General features: G+C 33.6%; 1 protein-coding gene across 2 annotated transcripts in view; it reads left to right on the top strand.

Annotated features, from left to right (window-relative positions):
• The window catches only part of LOC105203745 (ras-related protein Rap1), a 36,010-nt gene that overhangs the window by 1,217 nt on the left and 9,252 nt on the right, over nucleotides 1-25,541 (top strand). Inside the window, exon 1 of one of the 2 annotated variants that reach the window (XM_039446567.1) lies at nucleotides 16,658-16,673. The exons of the other annotated variant lie outside the window; for it this stretch is intronic. The gene's annotated coding sequence lies outside the window, so the exon portion shown is untranslated. Of the gene's footprint in view, nucleotides 1-16,657; nucleotides 16,674-25,541 lie in introns of those variants that run through there. 2 annotated transcript variants of the gene reach the window in all.

Here is a 25,541-nt window from a genome sequence, read left to right as displayed (position 1 = left end):
TGTTAATTTTAATGTAATTTGTAATACTTGTTGTTATAGAATCTAAGTTCTTGTACTGAAGAAGACCGTCGATTAAAAGTCGAAACGTTTACATTTATTTGGCATTTGTTTGTTTTTGGCGCACAACACTCAGCACGGCTCCTTAGCTCGTCTTGTTTTATTTGAATAATTACTTTAGGTAATCCTTATTCAGTAGGATGAACAGGGAGAGAACAAGATATATTATTTATATATTTTTTTTTCGAGAATATTGAAAACCATAAAAAATAAAGTGTGTCTTTTTTATAGAAGAATATAGCTGTAAAATAATAGTCTTCGCTTTAAGATTCTTAATAAAACGTAAAGCTTTATTAAATTTGAGCTTTATCGATATGTTCACATAGAAGGTTATTGTGTAATTATTGTTGTTTTCATTGTTTTTAATCAAATGATACACTACTCAGTAATTCTAATATCAAAAATAAAATACGGGGAATATGGGATAGTTGCATTAATTTTCTTCGGTGTGTAAAAGAATTATTAATATAATTATTTTATAGCTTCCAACAGAAATTAATTGATGATTGCGGTGCTGCTAATTCATTTTCAATTCATATTGCACGCCGCAGCAGTACCTCTGATCTACTACGCAAAAATATTGTAGATCACGTTACCTATCGCGTTGAACATAGTTTGCTATTTCAAGCAACTGTCGAGTTACATGCACCTAGACTTACACACATGCATATACAGTTCATTAAAAAATGACAATCCTCATCATCTTTACAAGTTCATCAATCCAAGTTTTGTCGCTGCAAGCAACTGAATTTGTTTCTGTATAAATGCAAATTTTTTCCACAATTTCTGTTGCGTAATTACGCAATTAATTATTATAACAAAATGTTTTACTCTCCATTTTTTAAATTTATTATAGAGCAATATTATAGAAAAGTTTTAAATAGAGATGTTTGTATACATTTGATCAGAAATTTATTTCCGCAACTAAATTAAATGGAAGAAAGAATTTTATTCAATAAAAAAATTAATTAAACTATCAAATCGTGTGCGTTTAATAGTCAATTTATTAACTGATTTAATAAATCGAGAATAACAAATGGGGGAGGGGGGGGAGGAAAGGGAAGAGTGAAAATTACTTTACGAATTATGTAAGAAGGCAGATACGTAATCAGAGTTACTTTGTTGCATAATTGTCACGAACGTTCTTAAAGTGATAACAGTTTCTTATGTAAGTTCTTTTAATAAAACTTTATATTTCCAAAAATAAACCACCTCGAGATAAAATAATTACGTTATATTTTTGCTTCCTGCAAAAATAGCATTTGAGTCTATTTTTTGCGGATCAAGTGAAACTCGATCGAGAGGTATTTCTGTTTGTCACTCTATTTTTCCGTGTATACGCGTGGCAGCACATTTCTTTCGCGTTCGTAATCGTGCCTCTCGAGTTGTCTGTCGCTCTTGTTGCTCTCTCACGGCGGAAATCGATCGCGCATCGGAGCCGACGTCGGACTGAAATTCTGATTAACCTCGTATATTCGCGCGCGGCTGCATTCTCGAAAGGTACTTTCAACGTGACATTTCCCCCCTTGCCCTGCGGTTTCCATTCGCACAATCGTTTCGAGTTGGGCGGTTGACGCGGTAGATTGCAATGGTTTACCGAAGTCCTTTCATACCGCAACTTTAGCACGTTTATAACGCGAACTGCGAACTTGGGCGCCGCACGTGCGCACCTTTAAGATCAGCCAACGACGACGACGACGACGACGACGACGACGACGGCGGCGAAGCGAGTCGCAAAGGCCGCGTTAAAGACTGTCCGTTAATAAAACGCGAGATCAATTTCACCGAGATCTAATCACTCCGGATTACGTCTTGCAGAAAGCAATCCCGACGCCATCCGTGCCGCGCCGGCAGAGACCGTGAGTCCCTTTAACAACTTAAAATTACATCGCATTTTGTCATCGACTCAGCACTCAGCACTGTTCGGAAGCTTCGGGTTAAAGTTGCTCTTATCCCTCTCAGCTGACTAATATAAACTAATATTGAGTCTCGTAAACTTTAAGGAGGAATCATATGTCCGGTGGAGTACGAGAGACGCGAGTAGGTGCGGAAAGTTTCTACGTAGGATAACGATATCTCAGAAAGCTGGTACGCGCGCCTTCGTCTAAAACTTGAATTGACTTTTTCAAGTAATAGTTTGCCTGTCGCTCTGGGAGAAATGCAATGTTATCCAATTCGAAATTTACTAGCGAGACTTTCGAAAATCTCACTCTCGCGGATGTTTCGAATTGGCAAAGTGTACAGTTGGTCGAACACTCGGCAATCGATTAACTTTGACAATTAATGAAGACGCAAATCTCAACACCTCGCGACACACACGAATACTGCGTTCGAGTGTAGTGCAATTGTGAATTTCAATTATGAAAACGTGCGCGTTTACATGTTACAACTATTAGAAGTTTCATCTTAAGTTTGATCTTAATTCTTATTAGAAATTTTTAATCTTAAATGCAAAGGTTTGAGGTAAGCGCATTAACATCGTAATGGTCCTCGTTATCTTTATCATTATTTCCGCCACGCTAACTTAAGTCCCGTTCTTATGTTCATTGTGCATTTATTAATATCCATTAAGCCGCGTCGTGGTACGCGCGAAGTTTAATTGTCCTTTTTAATACATTTTTCACACAAATTTGCAACTTTATAAAGGTTCGTGTGGTTACTTTGGCCTTATCTCAACGACAGCTTATTACCTCGAGGCCTGCCGAAAGTTAAGTAGCACCACATAGTCTACATAACTTTTGACACTTGAATCTGTAAAGTAAGGCTGCGAAGCCTCGCTGTCCATTTTTCTTTCCGAGTGTGAATTATGTGCCAATCATTCAGAGTGAAGCGGCAGTTAGAATCAGTAATTAGCAATTATTCGCACGAACGATAAGAGAAGTCGACGCCGTTTGAGCTCTTTTGGTTTCCTGCCAAGCAGTTAACGATAAATTGCGGCACCTTTACTTCGTAAAACAATACGGATCTAAATTAGAAAAGAGCACGAGAACATTTGCATACACGAGGTCAGACTTTCAAATTGTAAAATTGGTGGATAATTAAATTACTAGACACCTGCTTTTTCTCAGAATTCTTACATTCCTGGCATTTTGCTGTAATTCGCATTTTCCGTTTGAATAAACTTTTTTCGACATTAGTTATTCTGTTTTTGTACTTTGCTAAGCAACATTATACAATGTTCAGTAGCGGAGACTGTAGCTGGTAGACTATACTAATATTTAGTTGTTAATTTTTATGCATAAAAAAATTGAGAGATTTATCGAAAAAGCAAATTCTATATCAGTTACTAGATACCATTTATTTAATAATATTTTAATAATAAATGAAAATTAATAACTTAATATATGTTTTTCGAATACACTTTTATATATGTCAAATAAAGTTGGAATAAGTTGAGTATAACATTGTTAAAAAATATAATATATATTAAGATATATCATTAATATATTTGAATATATTTTGTCTATTTTAATACAATTTACTAAAATTCAAAATAAAACTTATTTATATTTAACTAATTTTTAATTATAATATAAATGTTATATATTTAGAATGGCTTGATTTTATAATTACGATAATTGTTAACATTTACTTATAAATTAGGTGTATCCAAAACAAAAAAAAAAGGAATATAAAATTCAAATTGCATTACAAAACACCTGTGCGAAATACTTCGGACAACTGAGCAGTGTGCTGCATGTTGTGTGCTGCGTGTTACGATACGGCTATCTCCAGTGCTTTATTTATAGATCTAATTAGTCAACATACCCATAGGTTCACTAGCTTCAGCCTGTTCTATATTTAAAATAAACCGGGATATTTCAACTCTCTTTACAAAGGAGAAAAAATAGAGCGGAAATATTAATGAATAAAGTAAATAAATTTGCAGTTTGATACTGCTTCTCAGAAAACTTTTATCTTTATTGGTATGCGTAGAAGAGAACAATTATATCTGGAGCGCTTGCTTTATCAGTCTAAAGAGAAGCGAAAATCGGGGATGCAAGTTCTCAGTAAAAGAGGTCAGTTATTAATTGCAATCTTAATTATATATCGCGCAAAGAGATATCTCGTAATTGCTAATTAGATTAATTTTGTCACCGAATTGTAGATAGGTGCGCTTTAAACATCTGTTGCGCGACGCGCGACACAGTGTCGCCCTATTACAATCTCAGTAAATTGCGACGTGGCTCAGTCACGCCAGGATAGCTCGAGTGATGAACCGCTGGTAGACGGCTCATTGTTAAGAAAGATTGCAACGCGATAACGTTATCGGACTACGTTAGCGTCAGCGTAACGCTTCGTTAACATCTTCTCTGTTAAAAAATTGCAAAGCATTTATATACTAACGAAAGATGTCAGGCAAAATGTGTCATTTTCACATCTTTTCGTTAGATTTCTTTGTGAAGAAATATGAATATAAATATTGCGCCTAGCTTTGCAAAACAATAATAATTATTTATCAATTGTTAAATAAATAATTACCGTGATCTTTCTTCGTTTCTGTGCCACCTCTGATATTTCTTTCTCTGACCTTTTAAATATTTGGTACGCTCTGCAAATCAATTCGGTTACTTTCGCTGTAATATTATACTCGAAAAAACTTCGCAAAATAAACTTCTTCGCGTACTTTTCGACGAAAGTTCAATTTGAGCATTATTTATTAATTAGATCTTAAGTCGCGTTCGATTTATTATTGAATAACTTTAATATAATATTGAAAAGAATTCTACTTTTTAATCAGGAATATTTAATTGGTACATGAGAGAGAAAGAGAGAAATAGAGTGTGAAAGATTCATGCACTGAGAGACAACATTTCTTAAATTTTAATAAATATTTATTCGAATAGTATTAATAAAATATTTATTTACGGTGTATAAATATTTACTCTATAAGAAAAAATGATATGTAAATTAAATTAGTGGTTCTCGTACAAAATAAATATATATTTATATTTTAGTAAATATTTCATTACTGTATTCAAATAAGTATTAAAATTTATTAATTTTTCCTTCGGTATCTTTTTTATATTAAAAAATGTATCAAATATTATTATTGATGTCCGTAACGGGAACGATACACTATGTCAAAACGTTTTCGTATGTATTTCGGAGCATGTGCTTCTATCAGTTGAAATATTGAAGATTTATGATAACGACACGTCGACAAGAATAGATTCTGAAATATCTTTCTGCTCCTATCTTACTCAGGGTGCGAAATAACTTTCTTGCGGGGCAAAATCGCCTTCTCAGCGGGCTATAATTTTTATTTTACCTAGCCCCTGGTAAAATTCGAGTTCCTTATTGCATTTCTTCGAGTCAGGCTCGGAACTTGGCGTGTTGAGTAAAGAAGATTGTATGTTATAATCTTCATTCTCTCTTTCTTTCAATTCTTAAAAATTGTGCAGCGTCAACGTACGGAGTACGTCTTGAGAAATCATAATTTCAGCAAGTTACGAAATGCTTTTAAGAAAATTTTCGTAAAGAATTAAAATAACATAAAAATTTCAGCTTTTTCTGCCTTTTTCCTTCGTACAAGTTTACTTTCATAAAATTTTCTCCAAATACTTTTTCTATCAATCCGTGCGTACGTATGAGTGTGCGCGCGCGCGTGTGTGTATGTGTGACATACATTTTTTTAAGAGTAAAAGTTGAAAAATTTTTTTTAAAATGAATCTTTTTTAAAGTTACTCCAACTGCAAATTAATAAATGGGGAAGTGCCATTAAATTAACACGCGGCGCCGAAGCAACTCCGACTTGTTTCATCGCGAGAACTACAGCCACCAATTAATTTCCTAAAGACTCGATTCCGTGGATGCTGATTAAAGTACGTTTCGAGCTTACGCTGCGCAGTCCAATCTCACGTCGGACATGCAGCAATTAGTTGAGAATATAAATCTGAATTAATCTCGACTTTGAATCGACGGTGCGTGTACACAAAAGCCCTTCCTCGACAAATAGATTCATATTAACGAAAGCGCATTTCGATATATCGTATTTATCTTTACGCGCACATAACGCCACATTGCAATGTAATCGTTTTTGTTCTTTCGTTCCGTCCGTGGAAGATTAAAAAGGGGTAGATTCGAACTCCATTCTTTACGATCTTTTTATAAATGTTAAATTATGTCTTCAGTAATTATATCCTCCGGTGGTTACAGTATACGTTTTCCATTATTGCGATACGCACATGTGGCTTGATAGCGTGTAGAATTTATTTTTTTTTAATTTTATGACATTTTCTTTGTGAGCGAGAACGTGCCGATGAATTGTCCTTCCAGCGACAACTCTGTGAATGAAAAACGATCCTTCTTGCTCCTGTCATGCTCGGTTTCTGTTCACTAGCTTTTGTACTTATTCCTTGATAGATTTTGACAAGCGATCATTTTTTCTTTTTTTTGAGTTAATGGTTAAATATTGTCTAAAGTATTTTAAATAGAGAACTCATCCGGCCGATAATGTGAAATATTTTAATACTTTAATATATGTTAAAATTTAAAATATTTTAAGTTTAATTTTTAATGAAAGTTTTATTATTAAACATTTTATAGTTAGTAAATTTTAAATATTGTAAGAAATGTAATTAATATGACGCGAAACAGATTAAATTTAATCATTTCGATAATAAAATTTTATTAGCAAAAAGGATAAATATCTTACTAATAAAATATGTTATAACAATTATTAAAAGTTTAATTAGCCGATCACAATACTATCTCTAATGTTGTTATTGCGTTTTAACATTTCCAAGGGATGTCTTACTTAATTCATACATCAATTTTACTCAGCGCTTTTTTGCAAGATAAACACATTTGCGTATTGAATAACGATCGGATAATTAAATAATTCATGAAATATCACCTCTCAGTAAACAATTTCCAGTATATTTTTAAACTGCATTAATTTTATTTACCACAAACGAGTCGAATTGATTTATTGAAATTTTACTCAAAATTTGCGTGCGACCGCTTTCCATCTCTAAACCATACTACAGGGGCAATACATCACACACAGCGTGACAAAATTTTATCTATGAAAAATAACTGGCACACTCCCGTATTTTTTTTTCGTTTTTCGTTTCTCGCGATCTATAACCATAAGTCAAATATGGATGTACGGGCATTTGTAAATATTAACTAGCGCGCCTGCAACGTCGCGCTTGTTAAAATAACACACGGTTTAAAATACGGGCCATACAAATAATAAGAGGAAACTAGAATTTTGTAATGCCGGCCCCAACAACTGACTAACTTTATCTCGGAAAGTCGACCGAGCCAGCAGATTCATTCGAGGATAATTCGCACTAACAGCTCGGAAACGCGTTAAAAGCAGTGACGCGTTACTTAATTCCCCGGAAAAAAAGTAATTTCCTTTGTGCGCTGTGTTTAAATTTTGACTATATACTTTATATTGTCTCGTTTAGCACGGCGATGACCGTCCACACAGAACGCAATGAAATATTTTCCCTTAAATTCCGTCACGTAGAATTAAAATTAAACTTGCATATAATACTTATACAAAATCGTTGAAAATAAAACTGAAAACATAAAGAGAAAACTAAATTACATGACTGCAGAATTAATCATTCGCAATCAAAACCTGCGTAACATACTTACATTATTTTCGAAGATGTTCCAAAGATGATTCCAACATCAGTCGTTCAAGTTTTATACTTTAATTAATGTTATTTAATCGCTTTTTCTAACACCGCTCTAAAATTTCACTTTCAGTGCAAATGGGTATTTTAGAGATATAGAGATCAGATTAATTTCTTCATTGCCCGCTTTTCTTTTTTCTTGCTGAGCGATAGTTGAAAAGCGAGCAAGAGTGTGCGAGTCATCTCGAGATAATGTTTATTGCCCATTCATAAACGCGTTCCCGATTTCCCGAACGAGTTGCGTGTTGTTCAGGCCATAAAACTCGCGGGCACAATATATTCAGGCCAGCTTTTATTTCGATTAGCTCCTTCGGGAATGCATTTCACTTTACACCCTCATCGTTCCAGATTTACATTTCTCCCGTTTCCTTTCAAATTATTCTGCGATTTACACCACGGATGCAATCATACGCTCCGAATCGGGTTTTACGACTGTGATCGTAAATTGGTTACGTATTTACCATTTATTAAAATGACTCAGTTTTCACGGATCAACAGTTTATTTAACCTTTAGAGAGCCACGGGGTTTTTTAAATATCATGAAAATTTGTTTTGAAACATAATGTATATGTGTATTTATTAAATGTTATATATATATTATTTATTTGTATTTAAAATGCAACTTGTTGCAAAAAAAGTATAAATAAATAAATATAACATTTAATATGTATGTATATACATTTCTAATATATAACTTATCGCTAAATAAAAGTTTCAAGACGCGTAATTTATAATGTTGATAGATTTCTTTAATTATGTTTATTCAATATTTATTCTTTAAATTTCCAATTAAGAATTATAAAGTTATAAAATATTGAAAATATTAGATCCAATACTATGACAAATAGATAACTTTTTTTTTGTATACAATTTGCATTAATCTACTTTCGCTAATTATAATTAAAAATCATGAATTTAAAATATTAGTTTCAATATAGTGTTTCAATACGTTGTAAAATTTTAATTATTATTTCTATTTATGTAACACACAGTCGATTAAATAGATTCAAGATTTTTAAATTTCTAAGTTTTACTTCTCTATTCATATACAGAAATCTCAAAAATTTTTAGATAATGAAATATTTAAGTTAAAACAATTCTTTTTTTTTTATAAAAACGTAATAATGCTTTTGTGATTTTTTTCTAAATGACTGTAGTGCATCAAAAAATGTAAATGTAATTTCTATCTTATTTAATATCAAACAATTAAATGCAAAGAAAAAATAATAACAAAGTATAATAAAATGTATCCATACAGTATATTATAATATTATTTGGTACAGAATATATCCCAAGAATTTTTCGCAGTTCGTGGAAAATTTTGTTAGCTACTCGGAAAACATTCATCTTTAATCATGATAGAGAAGCTTGTTCGTTAGCTTTGTTGTGGAATGACCTACGTGTACAAACATGCGAATGGACAAACTTTGTGAGCATGTTGCGTAGGATTGGACATGACGTAATATAAAGGATTAAAGGAACGCAGTACAGCGTAAAACGGATAACTTAATAATTTTGCACACATATTTTTCCGCGACACTTAATAATTTGAAGATATCATTAAAAAATATGTACGCGTAAATGCTTCCTTTTTGCAAGTAAATAAATATACGAAAAAATAAATAAAAAGTGTACAAAAAGACAAAAAAGAAAAAAAAATGCAATAAAAAAAAAGTTGTACTTTCTATTTACAATATTTATGATATCAATTTATATGACGAAGAGGTACGATAAAGTTAATTACAGTACTTGTTAATTTTGTACAGTCATTTTAATTGTCAGAATTAATTAGAGATAGACGTTTACTTCGTTGATGGCTATATGTGATATTTATCAGATAGCTCTGGATTTAACATTAGAGAATACTTAATACCACTAATATTGGTACATATAATTTACCGATTAAATGCTCATGGATGAACATCGGCTTGATTACTCTCGCTTATGAAAGTATGAAATGCTGCCATGCATGTCATAGAGCGTATACGTTTACATGACATATCAGCTTTACTAATAATTTAATCAAACTGATATTTTGAAAAATCATACAGAATTATACGTTATAAAATGAGATAAATTAAATACATGTATTACTGTGAAACGCGTAATTTAATTCAATAATTTAAAACCGATAAATTATAAACAATACTTGAGGGAAAAATAATGAATGTATTTTAATATATCTTTTGTATACATACGTACCTAAATCAAAAAGTGGAATTAATTTCATAACCGTTATTACGCGTTTTCGATTGCATATGCGTAGTACGCTTATTTATAATGGAAATATTCCATATTCTTGAATATCGCGGTACGTTAATGCGTCAAAGAATAATTATATAACGGCAAAGGGGATAAGTAAGGTGCAGTTTGCGATCGAAATGATTCCGTTTGATATCGGTCGCAAGCTTGTGCGCCGAAGAATGTTAATTTCAGGTCAATCGATAATACGCAAACGATCAGCTGCGGTTGGCTGCGCAATGCGTTTTCGCCGCAATCTATCAGCAAATTAATCATTAGTCCTAATGTTTGTTGATACGAATTCTATATTTAGAATCTGTAATCGACATTGCGCATAACGTGCGCTAGCGTTTATTTTTCGCGACGGCGCGGCAGGTGCAAATAATAATTATTGCAATTGCATAATTACATTATACACACACATATATATATATATATATATATATATATATATATATATATATATATGTATGTATGTATATACACACATATATTATTTATTATTTATTGTATGTTACTGCTAATTACGTTAGGTAAATTTTTGATAGATTAAGTAAAATTCAATATGATTATGGTAATGGAACAAAATTGTCTGAACAAGACAAGTATGTTTAAAACTTTCATTCTATTCTGCATGGAATACTCTTGTTCGATCGCAAGTTTAGTTTGATCAATACTTAAGAAAGTTACTTCCGCGTATTTTACAGGATAAATACAAACTTTAAATGCATTTTTCCCAAAATAGAATTCGTATTCACGTTTTCTTTTACCATTTTCTGAATTACGACTTGCAAAAATCATCAGCGTGACCTGTTGTCAAGAATTGTTCTTTTCACTCTATGAATCATACGCAAAAACGCATTAAGCGTAATGTTACAACATGCAATTATCACCGATGTGACCGTAGGAAAGGAATACATAGTTATGAGCCCGAACGTGCGCTTAATGTGATTTATAGTTAGGAATATTTACGATTTCGAAAGGTGTTACACGGAAATAGGTCAGCGGGAATTTAATACCCCCATGAATGTAGTCACCATCAGCATTTGCATAACGGTGTCCGGTCTTAAAGTCAAATTAATGCGTGAGTAATTTTATGTAACTGAAAGGAACTTATGGTTATTATGAGAAGAGAAAGAGAAATTTATTGCGTTAAAACTGCACGCATCATTCTTTTCAGCGGTGAACTAACAACTGCGATGTATGGTTTTATTTCATTTGTCAGTTTTATCTTCGAAATCGAAATTGCGTGAAAAATAGAAATAAAGTTGAAATCGTATATTCAAAGTGGACAATGGACCGTAGAATCATACGGAGGGAAGAGCAGTCGCTGGACCGTTACAAATGTTATGTGATTCATATGCAACAGTCTGTGAAAATGTACAAAATATATGATCAGATATAAAAATATGCAAAACTCTTTTCTTGGAAGCTATTGAGTTAAAAAAAATTATGAATTGTTTATTTATAGAACGAGGTATATAAGCTCAAATTTAAAATTTGCATTGGTTGATTTGAAAGTCTCAAAGATGTGTATGTGATTCGAATGATACACGACACAAAAAAAACGTTATATTAATATTTGTCTAATTAAAAATAATCTTATTAATTCAATAACGCTAATAATAAAATTAATACTTTATTAAAACAAGATCATGACGTATTTGTTTTATTAGTACTATTTAATTAACAAGATTATTTTCAATTAGAGAAATGTTAGTACATCATTTTTTCCCTTATAGATATAAAGAAGTAGATAAAATGTAAATAGCGGATACTGTGATTTTAGGAATTTATAATTCAATTATTTTTTCGGTATTAAGACGATATAAAATATTGAGAAATTAATGAAATTCGGTTTTACTTGTACATTTTTTAGCAAGAGAAAATATTTAAGCAAAACTTTTCTGCAATTTTATTGGGACGATGTATCGTGTAAAGAACGTGCAACAGAATCGATCTCTCTTATACGGTGAATGCATTTTATATTCAACTCACGAGGACTTTATTGTTTCTCTCTCGCCAGTGGATTTAGTGAAAAACTCGTTGGAAAATATTGTTTGTCTTTGGTTGTACCTGAAGCCGGTCGATTCACTGAGCGTTGAATATTCTCGCTGGTTTAGGTTTCAGTATTCATTTTTGAGTCACAGATCTCTTGCAGTGATATAAAAGATTTTCATTGCCCCATTGCGAGATTTGGACTAAAGTAATTAAAGCGGGAGTTACTTAAAAACGCTGAATGAATCGTCTACAAATAGAGATCCGTTAATTGTGCAGGAATGAGTTGCGAAAGAAAAAAGAAAGAAAGCTCTTAGCACATAACTGGTCCATTGGATTGATTGCCATGAGATTGAGTATATATTTCCAAATTATGACATAACATTAATTTACCGAGCAAAACTTTTACCATCTGTGATACAGGACAATAATCGCTTTAAATTAATTTGTATTCATCTAATGTTTGCCAGCCCCTCCCCTGCCTCCCTCGCAAATGTTATAAACGGGATGTACTTGCTTGAATAAACGCGAATGGAAAATGGAAACACAGAGCGCCGAATTCGACGTTAGTTCTGCCCGGCCCCGTCTCTTCCTACAAAATAATCTCTCGATTTATCCGCGGTTGCCATGCAATTTAATTCTGCGTTCGGTAACGCGATTACATCACGCAATTAATCCCATATTCAGTGACGTAATATTCAATTTCCACGAATGTTAGTGCCTGCTTTATCATGCACGTTTGTGCCGCCTACATTTTTCGCATTATTGAATTTCGCAATTTCACAGCCCATTTTCCGCACTTCCGGCGACGGCGGCGTCGCAACATTTATCGGATAATCCGCTTGGAAGTTCGATGCCTCGAGAAATATCGAACGAGTTGAACATATAGATTCATAAGAAGCTTTGGTCGCGATGAGAAAACTTACGCGATTGATGGGTATAACAATTAAATAAGCCACGAGAATCAATCGCGGTTAAGTGCTCAATTAAAATTCGAGCCTCGCGGATGGCCGTAAATTTCATTCTTCGGAAACTTGAAAGAGATTATAATATTTTCATAAGAAAAAAAGCTTCTTATTTTTCGAATAGTGCCTCTTAATGCAAAAGCTGTGTGTTTTGGGGATTTTTCTCGATTATTCGTGGGGGGTGAAAAAAAAAAATAAAGAAAACTAGAAAAAATGTTGTAAACTCGTGCTTCTTCGCACTTTCACGAACGGGTCTGCTTGCAAATGTGTCGCGCGCGATGAATTTGCGCCCACTCTTCTCGAGGGGTTTCTTTTTTTCCTCTTAACTCTTAACAGGTGGCATTTTCGTGTGAAAAAACGTTCTCGCATTCCTTTTTCGCGCAACAACATACCGCGAGTTGCTCGGGGTTGTTCTGGGAATAAAGAGAAGTGTGCTCAAGTGACCCGTTAATAATATCTGTAATTTATGCATCCCTACGCGGCGCTCCGTACGTATTTATCGTGTGTCACGTCGTTCGCGTTATCATGGCTTAACCCAAATACAGTCTTACACTTAGGGCGCCGTGTCAGCACTTACGCGTGGTATTGGATGTTGTTTACGCTCCGTCGGACATTTTACCTCGTTGTTTTCTACCACCTATACGTACTTATTTGTGTTGGACATTCTTTTTGGTATTGATTTGCGCCGGTGTTCCTGGAGGAGAAGCGAGAAACTGTTCGGCAAACGACAAATCTTCTCGGATCACGCGTTGCGTAGGTAGGTCATCTGTAAAAAGTTGTTGACCGAGTTTGCCCGAGTTTCGATTTATCGCTCAAACTGAAGTTGATTCCTCGCCGACGCACTTTTGGAGTTTCAACGAAAGCGTAATGTGAAAAAATTGGCGTAACCTAATCCTTTTGTTTACTTGTGTGAAGAGGGAAGGAAAGGATTTTAGGCAAAGTGTTGTGATTGTCCCACTGGCAGTGTTGCGCTTAGATAATTTAAAATTATCTAGATAAGTATAAAATAAATTACATGTATTATGAATGTGTCTTAGATAAGATAGAGGCAATTTAATTTTAATTTGTGATGATAAAGTTATTGTATATGGTTTTATCTCGATAAATTTTTAGACACTATCGCTACTGAGCGAAAGAATTTAAGATATGAAACAGTATATTCATATTTTTGTCTCTAAATCATTATTTCTTAAAAACAAAAGTTCTTTAAATAATTGAAATCTAACAAGAATGTTTCTCTTTGAAATTATTACGCAAATAAAAATCAAAGTTAAAAAACAGATGGAACATATAACTCACATTACATGATTGACAAAAATAGATAAAGATGAAAATAATATATATTGTAATAATCTAGATAATGTTAGGATGAAGCTATTTCTTTAACTAGATGATTATCTACATAATTTTATATAGATAACCTGCCAATAGTTATTCCCAACTTATCCTAATGTTTCCTCATCAAACTCTGGATTATTATAATTACGCATGTGAGATAGAAACTTTTATTTATTGAGATTCTCGCGGTAAACACGAGTGCAATTTAATTTTGGTGGAACTGGTTCAGTAGAACTGGTAGGAAATAGTTTTGCTTTTGTCGTATAACATTCTGTAAAAGCTCGCGTCGCATCGGTGCCATAAATTTAATTTCTAAAGTTGAGGTCGTTCCGACAGCTCCAAATGTTGCGGAGGATTGAGACGAGCGTAATCGCGTCTCTCACACAAACACAGACACACGCACACACGCACACACACATACACGCGTGCAGCGTCGTGCGGATGCTGCAACGAAATGGCGTCGGACGTTTACCTCCTCTTCCTCATCTTGACATGCAAGAAGCACTCTCTGATATTATCGACCCGTACGCGGTCCAATTGGAGCAGCGAGGACGTTACTCTGGTTTCGGTGGTGTTTTGGCGACCGTATTATTCTTGTCAGAGTGAGGTGGTGGTGGTAACAGTGGAGCCGTTGACCGTTCCTACCCAGTTTCTGGTTCTGATGTTAATGGCGCGGACCAAACGTCTTTTCCTTTTTCGAAAACGGGACGCCCTCGTTCTCTTTTACGAACTGACTTCTATGAACTTCCACTTCTGCTGACCTTTTTACGCGTGATTAATGCCGAGATGGCTTTTCCACGAGTATAATTCACCACTGCCGCGCTACGGATGCCTGATAGTAGAAGCCCGCAATGTATATATGTCGGTCCTATCTCGAAGGGATGTGCGGTGAATTATTCGATCCGATTAATTGCGCCCAGGATTGATCACGCGTATAGGATGTAACACAGTTAGCTGGAAAGGATACCCTGTAATTTATATCAAGAGCATCAAGCGTAATCGGATTTTTAATCATCAATTAATTAACACGTAAAATAGCTACTTAACTGTTGCATCGAATTAGGATTCCTGTATGCGCGCGTAAGAAGGATGGAGATGAAAATTGTATCGGTATTTAAATTCAATCGTAAATGTTAATTTTGTCAAGTATATGCGTGTCATGCGTGGCCGCAATGTTGACAGTGCACACAGTAAAGACAAAATGTCACTATCATAATATTGAATAAAAGATATTCAATGCGGCTATTCTATGAATATGCGAATAACGGCGCGATTCTAAAGCTTATAATATACATTGAAAACACAGCAAGGGCTTTGCATATTCTAGCGGAATGCTTCTCGGTTTATTACTGATTCATTCCACGTCTCATGAGAATTTACGCTCTCAAAAAGAAAAAAAAAAGTTTATATTATAATTCTCGCCTTCGTGCAGAAACATAAAATAAAGTAATGAAACAATAATGATGATGATGAAAAAATTCCTAATGTACGAACATCTCTCCGACGAAGAATGTACTTTAACCGAATTGGCGAATAAAAATGAATTTCAAATCGAGTTCTTATTAAAAAAATATTACCCTTATTCGTTTTCATATCAGTTGGAAAATTTGCGATTCCGCACGAGACGTTGCTTCCGAAAATGGCATCGATTGTCGGAATACCCCAGATAACAGTACGATTGCACGTCTGCGTTACGTAACGTCCCGTCGCACGTAGCGACTGCACGATCCCCGCAGTTCCACGAGGATCTCCTAAAAATCCTACCGCTGGAGATCGCTCGCGGTGATTTTTCCACGCGCGTACATGCACGCCTACGTAGGCGGTACACGTGCGAGTGATTCTTAGCCATCGCGTTGCGAAATCCGTGATAGTTGCGTCCCGCTCACGTATTCGACGATGATTTGTATGCCGAGAGGCGCGATGAATTCTCTCTCGCTCGCTAATAACGAAACGCATCCACCACACGATCGGGGCGGACGATTGCGGATAGCCGAGACGATCGTGCGCGCGTATGCGTATGCATGTAAAGTGGAGCAACGACCGGCTCCATGCTGTCGGGCTTCGTTGTATTGCACCGATCCAGTTTACGCGGCGGCGACGAAGGCGGCGGAGGCGGCGGAGGCGGCGGAGGCGGCGACCTACCTACGTCGACGATCATCGCCGTCGATGCGATTCTTCTTCGCTTCCTCTTGGCTTCCCGCCCTTTTTTTCCTCGTTCTAGTCTCCGGCGCCCCGTCGCGCGCGACGCGGGGCTGCTTGCACCATCTTCATCTTACCCCTCGGCGTCGTCGTTGTCGCTGCCGCTCGTCCTCGTCTTATTTCGTTCATCGACGATCGTCGGTCTTCCCGTCGAGCGATATGCAGGTCGTCGACGAAGTCACGTACTCGCCTTTCGCCGTCGCTCGACGAGATAGTTCACGTAACGATAATTTATCATCACCGACTTAGATTTATTAAATTACTGCCCGCATATTATAAGTCGGTGGATAGCTTTCAGAAATTTTGAAGCAAAGTTTCACACATAAGAAACAGCATTTTTTTTTTTAAATTATTGTTAAGGACAAATTAGATACTCTCCTACAGACAGCTTTTCTTTGCTTTGTGTGCGTCACGCAATAAATTAGTAACATCAACAGTTTACAATTTCTTCTCTCTTTATTTACGAAGATTGCTACATAAGTTTCGAGTTTAACCCTTACACTTTTGGACAAGATCAATTTTATTTTTCAACATAGTCTTTTTTTAGCTTAATGCATCTGTTTTCTAATCCCTTTATTCCGTCAGTAAAGTAGATTTGGCCAAATCCTCAAGATACTCATTTACTACTGCAATCACTTCCCACATAGCATGAAACATTGCAGCAATATGCAACAGGGTTGCAACGTTGCTGCAATATTGCTGCTTGGGTTTATCTTTGATCGTAAATTCTTCCCCCCCCCCCTCCATTTCTTCATACATAAATTCGAGATCAAAAAAGTCTCTCAGGTACGAGGGGGATGAGAGAACCAATTTGTAGCATAATTCATACAGTTCAATCATGGTAATTGGATACGTGAGCTGATACGTTGTCCTGCTGAGAAGGCACCATTTTCTTTTTCGAATGCGATCATTTTTCCGAGATTTCTTTCTTCAATCATTCCAATAATGATGCACAGCAAGTTTCTCTTTTCTAGATAATCGACGAGCTATATGCCATGATTATCACATTTGGAATAATTGAAACACGCTCCACATTTTTCTTAAATAAGGATAAAATCTAATTATATTATAAAATACTTTCGATTGCTGACATTAATTTAATTCTATTACTCGCACCGCAGCAAATCACACAATTAATTTTATGTAGGATGTGAGTTCAATTCAAAGACTTCTCATTAAAATCGTAATGAGATGTATGAATTACATTTGATGCAAATGCGCGCTTTACCGTTAATACGTATTCATTAGCAAATTCTCGCACTTAATTACAGCTTAATGCGTAGAGGTTAAGTGCGTAAATTGACAGAGTACATCCTACTAAATACCAGACATTGCAATAAAATATAGTTCCAACAAATACGATTATTTTGCACTGTACATGCGTGATATTATTTTCGCTTGTCACTTCATAAGCTGCTTCGAAATATGCTAAAGTCATAAAAAGAAGCTTAAGAACGTTTTACACTTTTAACAGAAGTTGCATCTGTTTTGTTGGGACATCAATTCCATGTTAAAGCCAAATTCTTTTCTGTTCATCTTTTAATATTATCAACCGGCGAAATCTTTTCTCATAAATTATCGATATAAGCCGCTGGCACCGCTGGGAACGTCACGCGTTTCCGTCACACATTGGCGAAAGGCTACATCTAGGGTTTAAGGGATCCAAGGTGAATGTATGAGCTCAGCAGCTTGTGAAAAAGTTGCTGAAAGAGAGAGGGTTCTCGGGGGATATCAGAATATTTCTTTCAATGCTCGCTTTCTTTGTAAGCCGTGGTACAAAATAATTTTGTACGCCTCGTATATTACATCTTATTCTTCAACACGCCATAACTTTTTATATGGAGATCACACGATGAGCTCTGAGTTTGTAAATTCTCTACAAAAATTGATAAAGGTAAAAATTTCTAACGGAATCAGCGCATGAAATTGTGTGACATATGACATTTTTAAGAATATCTCTTACAAAGTTAGTATAAAAAATTATAAAAATTCTTTTCTCAACAAAAATATCGAAATATTAAGAGAAATTATTTCTAAACATATATTATGCAAATGACTGAAGTGAGAATAAAATACGTAAGAATAAAATATGCATGAAAAATATTCAAAAAATTCAGAATAAAATGCTCACATTGTCTCGCAAGGATGCAAAAATAACATTGTTTAAACCCAACCGTTTTCACAACGTCAAGTATAGTTAACCTACTTGCTGAATTGGGCTGCTTTCCCGCCCCATGTTTTTCCGATATTATTTAGTTCTAAAATATTTTCATTGGAAATTATTCGCTTTGTCTCGCGAAAACAGAGCGTGCTTGCGAAAAAAGATCGTCTTTTCACGATGCACGTAAAGGTTGTATTTACCGAAAAAACTTTCATCCGGGGTTAGCGATCCTGAAAAAATATAGGCCTACGTTCGCGAAAATCATGTACACAATCGTAGCCATTGAGTCGTTTATTCGCAAATCGAATTGGAAACGGTTGTCGAGGGAAAAAGAAAAATGGATATTCCGACTTTTACTTGCATTCTATCAGGTTACTAACCAAGAGACGTTGTCTTTCATCAAATAATTTAATATGTACATATTTTATAAATTATAATCTTTCCAGATAATTTCTGGGTAACGTGATGGGTAAATTGCTGGAAATTACAAACAAACGATCGATTATTAACTTAGTCGAGCAAGTCGCACACATGATAAAATATTGCGAACTAATTGCTTATGCTCGAAATGTAACACGTGAATTAAGAGGAAGCTTTATTGAGAAATTTTCTATTATATTACAAACAATCTATGTGTTTTGTGTACGATAATTTTCTCCTTTTTTGCGTGGAAAATCTGAATTCAAAATTGTAATAATTTATCAATTTAATTGCAGTATATCTCAATTTTCTGAAATTTATTTCCACAATTGATATCTATATACATCGTCTAGCTATATATCCTAGAAATCGCAATTTTCTTAATTGCGTATACTCACCTAAATCAATTTCAGTTAAATGTAATGAAAGATATTTATTTATCTCAACACAAAGTAACGTATTTAACGTAGTGAAGTATTTATTGCAGAATTCCAAATTTTTTAAATGTTATTTCCGTCTACTAAAAATCCACGACTGAATTATTGCTACATCGGAATTGTTGCTACAATATCTCGGCATCTGTATGATTCATATAAAAAGGAATGTTAAGGGCGTGTTTTAATCACACAGTTTTAATTAAATTTAAAGTTTGAAGGGATTAAATTTATTATTGCTCCTTAAATTTTGAGAGGTGATATTGTCATATAAACAGGATGATGAGAGATTCAAAGCACGTTCGCCCTCATAATCCATGTAATGGTTACACGTGACAAATAAGAAGTCATGCTTCGTGCTTGGGGATTAACCCATATCACTCTTACAGTCCCCGAAGTATAATCCGATAGAAACATCCACTGTGGAGTTTCCAATGGTCCTGTACTTGGTGATCTGTTGCGTGGACGTCTCACGGTAAATCGTTGATGGAAACAACGGAAAATAAAAATAAGAAGTGTTAGCCCTTGATAAAAAGTTATTGTCTTAAGAAGTGAACTTACATGTACGAGGTTGACATTTCTATACCGTTTCCTGCGACATTTCGATTTTTCTTTCTTTTAGATATCTTTATGTGTAAGCACACGCACATTTTTATATTATTATATAATCAATACAAGAAACGTAACGAACGTTCTGTCGATGTCAATTTAGAATGTTTCATTGCAAAACTCTTGTTGAAAAGAAATTCCTCTTTCTCTTTTCAAGTGAAGGACATTAGGCATTCGCATATTTAATCGAAGCGTCCGGATTTCATTTAAGAAATTAACGATAAGGCACGTGAACCCCCGGGTGTAAAATATCGCCGCGTTTACGTCACTGCGTGCTACTTGTAAAGCGAAACATTTACCCGCATTACTTTCCAGAATAATTTGAATATTGATTCGGGAGGTATTACCCGCTTTCGCATAATATCACTAGTTTCCTGCGATATTTAGACGACGCTCTCACATCCTTATGATAAAAAGAAAAATCGCCCAAAGTTACGAAAGCTTCTGTCGTGCCTCGCAGTATAATTAAAACTAACCGTGTATAATTAAAACCAATTTTTCTATGTGTGCGATATTAAGAGAAAAAGATTTATTTGGTAACAAACCCTCGTTAGACATGCGTTCTACCCTCGTTTATTATTAAAACTGAAAGGGTGTTTCGATGAGGAAAGATGCAATCCCTGTAAATCCTAAGCTGGATCAGTTCAAGTCTTGCAGAGACTTGGGGGACGCACAACTTGATTATAATGATGAAGTCTTAACGACACTACCGCACATTCGCTTTTATGGTCTCGCAGTTTCTAACCGTGCTATTCAATTTCTGGCGTATGTATATACATTGTAGATGAAAACTTTGGAAACGCTTGTGATTTTCTCGCATCTCATGAAAAATTAAATATCTTGGTGAAAAAAAAAGTAGTAGAGGAGTTTTTAAACACACATTTTAAAGAGCAAGGATAGAACTTTAAATCGGTGTTTTAATTTTGTCTCTGTAACATTTTATTATTAAATTACATAAAATCGAAAATTGTATTTTCCTCAATATTTTTGTTTTATTGTGAAGTATTGCAGCTCGATAAAACATCAAACAAAATTCGATATAAAAGTATTTAAAATAGGCTTTAAAAAATTATTGCTTTAAATGTTTCTAAATGCCTTTATAAAAAAAATTGTTATAATAATTTTTCGTGATAATATCGAATTTTCAATGTAAAACTCATTTTTTATGAATTGTTTTTAAACTTCGAAACTAAAGGGTTTACCGGAAAAAAAAAACAAAAAAAAAAGAGAAAAAAATGTTTGTTTCATGTTTGGTTCAGAAAAATTTTTTCAAAACCTTTTAAAGACCTTTTACAGACCTTTTATACTTAAGTTTTCATGAGATGCAAAAAAATTACAAAACTTTTGCAGTATATGTGGGTTGACTTAACGTTATATGCAAAGGAAATGTATCGTAAAACTAGGAGTTGCTTATAATATTAATAATCACATCATACTACGCTCGAGCGTAGGAAATTATTAGATTGGTGCAACAATGATTGGTGGTTTTTGTTATTTTAAACTTAGATGTTTATTTTGAAACTTTTATTTCACTACGTTCATGTAATATATCGTTTTACTGCGCAAAATTCGATTTAATGATTTATATGCTAATTATATGGCTTGGTTTTACTTTATTCTTGTTTATTTTAGGCTATCAAATTAGAGATGGAAAAAGCATGCTCGCAATTTTTCTCATTTTTGAGACTCACGCTCCATTACAAATTTCGGAATTAAATAATATTGAGTTGTATATTTGTTGAGTCCTCTGGTCAAATGGTTGGTTGTTATTGCGAGCAGTTTCTGCTGTTTTTATTTTAAATTCGTACAATAAAATCGCATGAATTCGCATTTCCTTCACCTTTAACTTGACAATCTAAAATAAATAAGGATAAACAATAAAAACAAACCGCTAGCATAAATTAGTACAGCAAATTTTGCTTTAAAATGATACATTGTTACATTGTTAAAAAAAATTTATTCCAAAATAAACATCAAAACATTTAAAATGAAACGGTTATTTTTGCATCAACTTAATATTTCATATACATGAAAATCAAAGATTATTATTATAAATATTATTATATCATTGCCATAGAAATATTATATTTTAACTCATAAATAAATCTTTTAATTCATCCATTTTGACATATAAACTTTTACTTGTAAATAACTATTTTCAAACTGAACATTACGTGTACATGGTCATGTATATGCCTTAATATCAACTCACATCTGCACATTATGAATTATTATTATTTTAATTTTATTAAAGGTCCAAGTTTATAATGCACGTTGTGCTGATACTTCAACTCTTGAGGTGCAGCTTTCTATATTTTTATTTCTATGCATAATAATTCATTTCACTTACATTTCAATAAAGTTAATATTATTATTATTATCATAATGTACGCTACGCGTATGGCATAAAGATCACGCAAATATTATTTTTATAATCTGCATCGTACAAAGGCATAAGAATTCAAATTTATAACAACGCATTATACTGTGCATTAAAAATTTGTGTTTGCATTTATATTACGGTAGGGAGTCAAAGTTTATCAAATTTGTGTGACTCTCAGCTCCATCGTGTAAAATCGTTGGAAAGTTCTCTCTTCACGTGCGTTTTATCGCTGTTAATGTGCGCTTTGCCGGACGAAGGAAGTTATTGAACGGCTCTTGTACAGGAAGAAGGAGATTGCGAATGTCCGAGAACAACCATTGTAATTGTTCTTCCATCGATCCAAAGTATTCCCAGATGAAAAATTCTATCGAATCCTATAGATCGAAAAATACTATTGCGAAGATTGAAACGTAAAAATAATTAGTCGCTTTAGCAGAGAAAGAGAGAACGGTATTAACATTCGTAAATTTTCTTTTCTTTCTTTCTCAATATATCGTCGACAATTTTTCCCAATATTCGTTGGATATGACTGACGGCGAAAAGAATAAGTATAAAGAATTTTCAAAATATTGCTGTTGGATCAGGAATTTTTATAACGTACGTTTTTTTTTATCTTTGATTCCAATTTCAAATCAATAGGTCAAGTTGCTTCGGCAAAAATGATATCCACTAGTTGATAGATATGCGTATCAGATATCTTCTATTGTACTTTTCAAATTTTCGTTTGTACGTTTCAATATACCCACTTTTTACCACAGGAGCATGATTTACCGACGGATATGTATTTCTAACATATTATTATATTAGAAATAACAAATGCGTGCTACTATGGTAAAACGTGGGGACGACCATTAATGAACACCCTCTATATGTTAAATAAGGTTCAATTAAAAGAAAAGATTAGGAACCAAATTTTTAATGAGAGCGTCATTGAAATATCGAATTATCCAGCCAAGAATCGATCGGAGCTTTAGTTAAACGCGTGTTATTGACAATTGCGAAAAAGCCAGTTAGCGGACGATTCAATGATATCGCTGACACTTCCAGTCTGTCGCGTAGCAGTTATCACGAGTATCACGACAGTTTCTATCGATCGCTTTTGTTCTTCACCAAGATAGAATATGTAGACTTGCGCTCGTGCACTACGGATATCGGTTATCTCAATGGGAAATTACGTTACGACTATCGATCCGCGGTAAACACCGCGGTGGGAGCCGTTTTGCGTGTTTATCCATGGCGAATCGCTGGTCCGTCCTGAGCGAGATTGAAAAAATGTCGCTTCCTCCACAGAGGAAAAAAAACAAAAGAACGCCTACTAGCGTCCCCAGGTGCACTTCTTTCTGATATTAAAAAACCTTGCACGCGTTTGCGAATTGTTGAAGAACGGGAATTCGAAAAACAGTCGAGATTTCGTGATAAAAAATAACAGTCTGTCGGTATTACGCACGGATCTAGAGATATTGATATTTCGAAATAATTACGCTAATATTTTAACAGAAAGTCCCGACTGCGTGTAATGAGTGAAAAATATTCATGTAAAGGGTATTCTTTAAAATCTTATTTTTAGAGAAAGTAAACATCAATTAACAATTTGTTAACACAAGTATACACACACATACACATATTATGTTCGTTATATTAGAAAATATAATTAATGTTTAACTTTTAAAAATATGTTTCTGAAAAATTATTCCCTTTCAAAGTGCTTTTTATATTTACTGCATATGAGAGAGGAGAGTTGCCGTGGTACTTATAAGAGAGTTAGTATCACTTATAAAAGCTTTTGATTATATTTTCCATTTGGTATATACTGATTTGTATGCAAATTTGTATAAACATTGTAATGTAATATTTGCAATATCTATTACTACAATGTTTAACCTTTCATCAATAACAAATTAATTTATAAATATTGAAAATTAATTATATTTATACATATAAACCTTTTAGCATTGTGATGCAAAAGATCGCATGTATGGCTCTCCTAAATTGTATCTTTGAAAATATTAAAATTATGAATTAAAATAATAAAAAATGTAAAGGATTGTTAATAAATACTTATTTGCTTAATAATTTTTCGCGAAAGAGATCAAATATTTAATAATAATAAATAGCAATAATAAAAAGATAAGGACGTCAAAATAAAACTAGTTTAAATTAATTTTCACAATTGAATTATTTTATTTATATCAATTATTATTACCATCACTTGCCAGTTTTATATTAATGTCATTTATTAATAAAATTTGTGATGGATACGATTTGGGAAACTTCATCAATTTTATAAAAATATTAATTTAATCTTCATAATAACTACATAAATATGTATATATAATTAATGTAAATTATTCTACAATCTTCTTTTATGAAAATACAAAAATTCAGCATGATTACATTATAATCATGCAATTGATCAAAAATTTACATCAACTGTACCTAACTTTTTTTTTAAGTGTGTGTAAGTACAAAACAGAAAATAATAAAACTTGTGAAATTTTTGTCCATCTTACTTATTTCTCATTTATTTTTCATATTTTTATCACAAAATTAATGTTGTTTTATATTGACTAAAAATATAAAGATTGATAAGAGTGATAATTTAGGTAACCGGTACGCATTCAGCGAGCTCTCCTCTCAATGTTATACAAACTTGTAAAATAGTATTCATTTTGATAATCGTAATGCTACTTATATTATATTTACATTAATTATATATACATATTTATGCAGTTATTATGAAGATTAAATTAATATTTTTATAAAATTGATCAAGTTTCCTAAATTGCATCCACCACAAATTTTATTAATAAATGACATTAATGTAAAACTGGTAAGTGATAATAATTGATATAAATAAAATATAGTTATAATATATGTACTATTATTCGTAATTACGCTGCGTATGATTCCTCTTTCTTATGCAGATATTTATGCGTATATAAATTATGATCGTTGCGAACGAAATAAATCGACGAACATTTCAGAGGTCCAAGATATTTCCTTCGAAATATCTTGGACCTCTGAAATGTTCGTCGATTTATTTCGTTCTCAACGATCGTAATATCGTCGCTTCACCCGGCT

This window comes from Solenopsis invicta, chromosome 1 (assembly GCF_016802725.1).
Source record: "Solenopsis invicta isolate M01_SB chromosome 1, UNIL_Sinv_3.0, whole genome shotgun sequence".
Lineage (NCBI taxonomy): Eukaryota > Metazoa > Arthropoda > Insecta > Hymenoptera > Formicidae > Solenopsis > Solenopsis invicta.
Note: the sequence above shows the minus strand (reverse complement) of the source record. Positions and strands in the feature narration are given on the sequence as shown.